The 6,855-nt window shown below is 41.7% G+C and overlaps 1 protein-coding gene across 5 annotated transcripts in view; it reads right to left on the minus strand.

Annotated features, from left to right (window-relative positions):
- The window catches only part of kansl1a (KAT8 regulatory NSL complex subunit 1a), a 31,747-nt gene extending 25,243 nt beyond the window's left edge, over nt 1-6,504 (minus strand). For 4 of the 5 annotated variants that reach the window (XM_061094816.1, XM_061094815.1, XM_061094814.1 and 1 more), the window contains exon 1: nt 789-1,232. The gene's annotated coding sequence lies outside the window, so the exon portion shown is untranslated. Of the gene's footprint in view, nt 1-788; nt 1,233-5,805; nt 5,880-6,483 lie in introns of those variants that run through there. The other variant, XM_061094813.1, reaches the window with a different exon arrangement.
- Nucleotides 6,505-6,855: the final 351 nt, after the last annotated feature.

The raw sequence follows: 6,855 nt of genomic DNA on the forward strand, positions 1-6,855 counted from the left end.
AATGTTTACAAAAACATATGCAAACATACCAGAGCGGGTTTGTGCGCAGGAAGCGTTCAGGAGTAATTACGGTATTTAATTCTGTGATGTGGATCCGTGTGCTCGCATCGCAGGGACGGAGACAAACAACAAGCACCGAGGAGCCACCATGAAGGAAGCAGAGGAGATGTGTGCTTCACCCCGGACTCTCTTTAAACCCTGCGTGCATGTGAGTGCGGGAAGCTGCTGATGCAAGACCCGCAAGCCGCTGGAGGTGAGGGTGCAGCGGGCTGCAGTGCTCCCCGGGCAGCGCTGCTCCTCTGGGGGCTTCGCTTCCTCCAGCTCCCCGGTGCAGCCTGCTGCCAGAAACTGATCAAATCAACCTCCTGCGCAAAGCACGTAAACATGTCGAGTCGCTGGCTACGTAACCCACGTTCCCCCTCATCGTGTTAAGTCACGAACGCCCACATCGATGTGTGTTATTCTGCGTTAAAAGCCGCGGTAACACGCCAGCGAACCTGCGGGGCTGTGCGGTTCCAGCGGAGCCACAATAACATGACACCTCCCCGCATGAGTGGCTCCTCAGCCCCGCGGTGGACGTGGGGCTGCATGGCAATGAGACGACGGGGGGAAACAGAGGCGCCGTGTGGGTGTAAATGTGCCCCGGTGCTCCGGTGCTCGTCCCGGGGCTCCGGTGCTCCCCCGGGCCCGCAGGAGGAGCACCGGAGCCCGGGCGCTGGGTGCAGATGTGTCCGGGGCGAGCGGGTCGGAGGAGCTAGCTCGCTAACAAAGAAAAAGGAGGAACCTACCACGTGACGAGGTTGCACTATCCGAGGGAATTTCGGCAACAATCCCCCGCAGTTTGTGGAGAAACAACAAAATACACCGAAAAGGGTGCGAGGGGGAAAAAGCGGTGTTTGGGATTCGATCAATCCGCCATGAATTAATCCAGAAAGAGGCTCCTCGGCCCGGGTCGCACGGCCGCTCGGCTCGTTCCGGATTCAGGCAATGGGCGAAGCGACCATCTCCTCCTCCTCGGCTGCTAGCTTCACCCGAACCCGCCGAGAAGACGAGACCAGGCCGGGGAAAGGTTCGATCCCCCCGCGTGGCTTCGACTGCGGGCGATCCGGCGACCGGCCCCCGCCAAAAGAACCCGGGTGTCGGTGCGCAGGAGCGGGTCCGGAGGGCGGCTCGTCGCGGGGCTTTCTCTCTCGTTTTAGGGAGAGACGCTTAGAAAATGGCGGCTAGCTCCGCTCCCTCGGATTTGAGTCTGACAAACATAGAAGTGCAGAGTGTGTGTGTTGTAGGCGGGAGACAGTTCCCCTGCTCACCGCCAGGGGACGGGGCAGATAAGAACCAGATACCACAGGAGGGCATTGTCTCCACAACACTGCCCCAACATACACGTGTTCCACAAGCTGATTCATGTTCACTTCCCTGCCTGTGGTTCATCTCCTTTTTATATTATAGCTCCTGTTTTATTCTGGCACTGTTTCCACTTTTTTTCATTTTTTTAAATACACTTATATCTGCTGCACCATTATTTTACAGGCCATGTTAGTGTAATGCACAACTTTGTAAAGCTTTAGTTATTTATCTTTAAATGTTTGTTGCCGTCTGCCTCGGTTTCTCATGTCTTTCAATATACTTAAAATATCTGTATTGTCAGATTAGCAGATACTTCTACTAGTAACATAACACGGTAGTGAACTTATTCTTGACCTATTCTCGACCTTTCTTAATTCTTATTGATGCCAAAATTTACCATTTATTTCAAATATAGGATCCATCTATCTATTTAAATCAATTTAATTTATCTCATTTACACACTTTACATTTTTCTGTTTTGAATACACTTATATCAGCTGCACCATAATTTTACAGGCCGTGTTAGTGTAATGCACAACTTTGTTAAGCTTTAGTTATTTATATGTAAATATTGCTGTCTGCCTCGGTTTCTCATGTCTTTCAATAAACTTATACTTCAAATATCTGTATTGTCAGATTAGCAAATACTTCTACTAGTAACATAACCAGGCAGTGAACTTATTCTTGACCTTTCTTTATTCTTGTTGGTGCCTAAATTGACCATTTATTTCAAATATAGGATCCATCTACTTAAATCAATTTATTAAATTTAATCTCATTTAAAGACTTTACATTTTTCTGTTTTGAATACACTTATATCTGCTGCACCATTATTGTAAAGGCCATGTTAGTGTAATGCACAACTTTGCAAAGCTTTAGTTATTTATCTGTAAATATTTGTTTGACGTCTGCCTCAATCACCTTATACGTCAAATATCTGTATTGTCACATTAGCAAATACTTCTTCTAGTTGTGGTGTCTTTCATATCATGGTAGTCAACTTATTCTTGACCTATTCTTGACCTTTCGTTATTCTTATTAATGCCTAAATTGACCATTTATTTCAAATATCTATTTAAATCAATTTATTTAATTTAATCTAATTTAAAGACATTAAATTGTTCTGTTCTAAATACACTTATATCTGCTGCAGCATTATTTTACAGGCCATGTTAGTGTAATGCACAACTTTGTAAAGCTTTAGTTATTTATCTTTAAATGTTTGTTGGCGTCTGCCTCGGTTTCACGTGTCTTTCAATAAACGTATACTTCAAATATCTGTATTGTCAGATTAGCAAATACTTCAACTAGTTGTGGTGTCTTTCATAACACAGCAGTGAACTTATTCTTGACCTATTCTTGACCTTTCGTTATTCTTATTGACGCCTAAATTGACCATTTATTTCAAATACAGGATCCATCTATCTATTTAAATCAATTATTATATTTTAGAAAAGGTCTTTTACCTAGATTTCTTAAGTCTTTGTTTGTGAAGCCCATTGTAAACTTGTTTTTAAAAAGTGTTACATCAATAAAGTTTTATTGTTATTATTTTATTATGTCAAGACTGACACATGCTGTACAATTATCTCACCCTCACATCTAAACTACTGTAGAAAACCAGTTGGGACAATATTAATACAGATTATTTGTTTTTATATCACGTTTCCATCTGAATACACGTAGTAATTCCTACTTGTATAATCACCAATTTAGCAGCTGCCCAGTAGTAGGTTTAACTATGTGTCCTTGGAACTATGTGATTTGGTTAATCACAAATTTATTGGGAATTTGCATCAGCAAGTATGTCGACTCCTCCTTCTTTTAGTTTCGTCTTAAAAAAGGGATTTAGATCTCAAATTAAGCTTATATTCTATAAATTATATTTATTTTGATAATTTTATTTAATACATGTTACTATATATTTTTTCTTTGTTTTTAAATTGGTTAATTTTTAAGCCTGTTTTTTATTTTAAGATAAAAAATGCAACCTACAATTAATCTTCCCTGTTCATTGGGAAACTGATACTCGTGAATTTTTGATTCGTTGATGACTTATCATAATTTTCAGTTTTAAATCCAGGATCTTTTAAAAGTCTGACATTTAATTTACAAAATAATTAAATATTCTTCTTGCCTGCCATCAACATAACACTGTTGCTCGTAGCTAGGAGCCTAATCATTTATTTATTTTTTAATGGGTTAATCCATCAATCAAATTATCTAAATGCAAGTCATGATAACTGATTGTTTGTGATACAATATGCTTAGAATATATTTTTTAAAATGTGATTCAATATGTTTATCTTCTTAATACATAATAGTAGGCCTTATTGTCCTTTCTGGTTTTCCCGAATAGTTTAAAAAGCACGTCAAGAAAACATGTGAAATTGGCTTCTCTGTAGCATGTGGTGAGTGGGGCTCTGTTCTGAAGGGATAAAGCTAAGTGCTTGAAATGACTCAGTATGCTTCCTAATTATATTGGGTATTAAAGGAGAGGAGATCAGCCCTGTCACTGCTGACAGGAAATGAGACGGTCTACTACTACAGCAGCTGTTGTGAAGGTGCAGCCAGTGGCCACTTGAAGGAGCTCTTCTCCACATGACTGTGGTGCATCCACAACCTAAATATATTACACCACCATATGTTGTTTACAGTTACACGCTGACTAACACGAACGGGTATAAATCAAATCCTACCGCAGCTACTCTCAGGGAAACTCCAGAGATGGATGTCAAAGCAAAGATATTAATAAAAATGCTATTTAAAACATAAGCATTTAAAGGTTGTTTTTGTTTAGTCTGTGTCAGAGGATGGTAGCCTGCAGTGGATAAAGAAAGTATAATATATAACTATATAATATTATGACAAATAACCACAGCACAAGCTGCTGCCATTAGAGTTAGAAGAAAACATTTCTGACACAATCTCAACAAAACTATTTACAACCTTTAAACAGGAACGGGTCTATAAATGTCATTTAAATTTATATACTAACAGCTGTAGAAGAATTTTACATGAGAAATTGCAAAAGTCTATGTTTTAACTTTAAATTGGGAATCAGTTGCTAGAACTGATACCCAGTCCTAGTAGAAAGATATTACTTTTACATGGCTTTTGTATTAGACTGCATTACATTGTACGTGTATTTTTTTAAATTGTGTCAATTATCTGTAGTCTTCACTATAAGGACTTAAGACTTAGCAGCTTATTGAGTAAAAGTCAGGCCTTGTATTAACATTTAGTTATACCTTGAATTCATTTTCTGATAAAGGAAAGAAGCCCTGGAACGGCCCGTCATTTAAAATGAATGGTTCAATACATATTGGAAAGTCTGTCGTTAGCTTTACGATGACCAGCGTTATTATTTAGTTATTATTAAAACTGTTTTGTACTGCACCTCTCAGAGTATTTCATGTGAGCAGCGCTGATATATCACCGGAAGTTTAATGTTTTAAAATGCATCTCTTTCCTTTGTTTGTTGGTTAGTGCTGTTTCTCACGCTCATCTAATTTATCTTCTTTGACTTTAAGTAAACAACTGTTTATTCCTTCCTGTGTTCTGTAATATTTTCCCAAACAAGACTTGTTGCCCACAGGATGTTTGGTTACGCACTTCAAATTAACAACATCTCATTAATCTTTATAATATTGTTGTAAATTATTTTAAACCTGTTAATTCTCTGAAATGGGTAAGTGTGTGATCACATGGGTTCAGTTTCTCTAATCAGCCAGTGCGGATGAGAAACACTCTTATTGTTAATAAATGCAAATTGATGCATATCACTGATTTCCTGCAGCTTTTGCATAACCACTGAGTTACTATCAGACTAGTAGAGTGGACATGCATGATAAATAAGTTATTATTAATGATGTGTGAGACCAGAGAGAGCAGCTTCCTATCCACCGGAACTTAAAAATTAACTAAATTGATATCTGCATAAAAGTCTTGGGAGGCAAACGACGAATGAAAGGATCAAACGGCTGATTTGACTTTTTGATAATTATCCAATGTGCTAATATATCCTCGTCTATGATTCAGGTATTTTTCAGACCCGCTCAGATACTACATCATAATCCATCCAGTATGATTTGGGTCTCCCCGGTGTTTGAAATACCTCCACAGGGACGTTTCCAGTCCTCATGGCCCTCAGGCGTCTCCATCCAGTGCCCCCGGGCGAGGACAGAAGAAGAACTTTGAACTTAATCACTAAAAAAACACTAAATGAGAATGATCACTAATATTTGAGGGTAATTTTAGCCCTGCGGTTGAAGGGCACATTCCCAGGCAGCAGAGCAGCTGTTCCTTTAAGGCTGAACACAACTTGTTTGGGTCACTTGCATCCATCAGATCCTCCTCTTTTCAGACCCACTACCCACAGGTGAGGGCAGGTTCAGAGCATCAACCCCTGGAGATAAAAAGTCAAATAACACAAAAAAATATATGATTTAAGAATACCTTTAACTCCATTGGGGGAATAGTCCATTCAATAATCCCAGGGGCCATAGTTCCAGTGGGAGATACCACGACACCTTCAGTCAGAAAGAGACATGAGAGAGGAAGATTAGTTTCATCATCGTGAATCAACTCAGACTCTGTGTGTGTCCTTGTGTGTGTGTGTGTGTGTGTGTGTGTGTGTGTGTGTGTGGTTGTGTGTGTGTCCCTGCGGCCAGCTGGCGTGCTAGCGCTAGCATGCTAACAGCTCCCTATCATTTCAGCGTTTATAATGAAAAAGTTTCAAATGTGGAACAATGTGGAATGAATGTTGATAGATTCACGACTGAGGACCGATCCGGTCCGGGTGTGGGGGGGGGGGGGGGGGGGGGTGGTCTGGTGGGGGGGGCGAGGGGGGGGGTGCTGCCGGGTGATCTCAGCCACAGAATCAAAACAAGAACTTTCTCCGGACGCTAGCTCGGGAGCTAACAGCGCTAGCGGGGCTAAGCTAGCGCTGTTAGCTCCCTAGCTCCCGCAGCCACTTCTCTCTGGCGTTTTTTTAACACGTTTCACGCAAAAGTGCGGCGGGAAAAACACGCACAGCTCCCGCCGCAAGTGCGGGAGGTCGCTTGTGTGCGTGATTTCTGCGTGCGCGCTTTGCGTTGCGTGATATAAAGACAGAAACAAGATAGAATCTCTCACCTGCTCGTCCTGTTACTCACCGATCACCACTGATAACAACCCGCCCCCTTGCTCCCATTGGTCGAGGCGGCTGCTCCGCGCCTCCCATTGGCTGCCGCGGCTGTCACTCTGCTGCAAATGCCCGTACAGCGGAAATAAGGACGAAAGTTCATAGCCCGAAACTTCATCCTCAGAAAATATTGTTTTTCGTGAGGAAACGTTTGAGTTCGTGTCTCCATCTGCTCGATGTGCACAAGCAGCTGATCGGACTGCTTCATTAGCACTGAGTGGTGTGCAGCTCTCGCATGCTAGCTGCTCACAGCCCAGCCTCATGTGTGCACACTTTAATATGAACATGTTTTTAATGCTCCGTCTGCACGACTTCACTCGAAA

The sequence above is a fragment of the Limanda limanda genome, chromosome 21 (assembly GCF_963576545.1).
Source record: "Limanda limanda chromosome 21, fLimLim1.1, whole genome shotgun sequence".
Taxonomy (NCBI): domain Eukaryota; kingdom Metazoa; phylum Chordata; class Actinopteri; order Pleuronectiformes; family Pleuronectidae; genus Limanda; species Limanda limanda.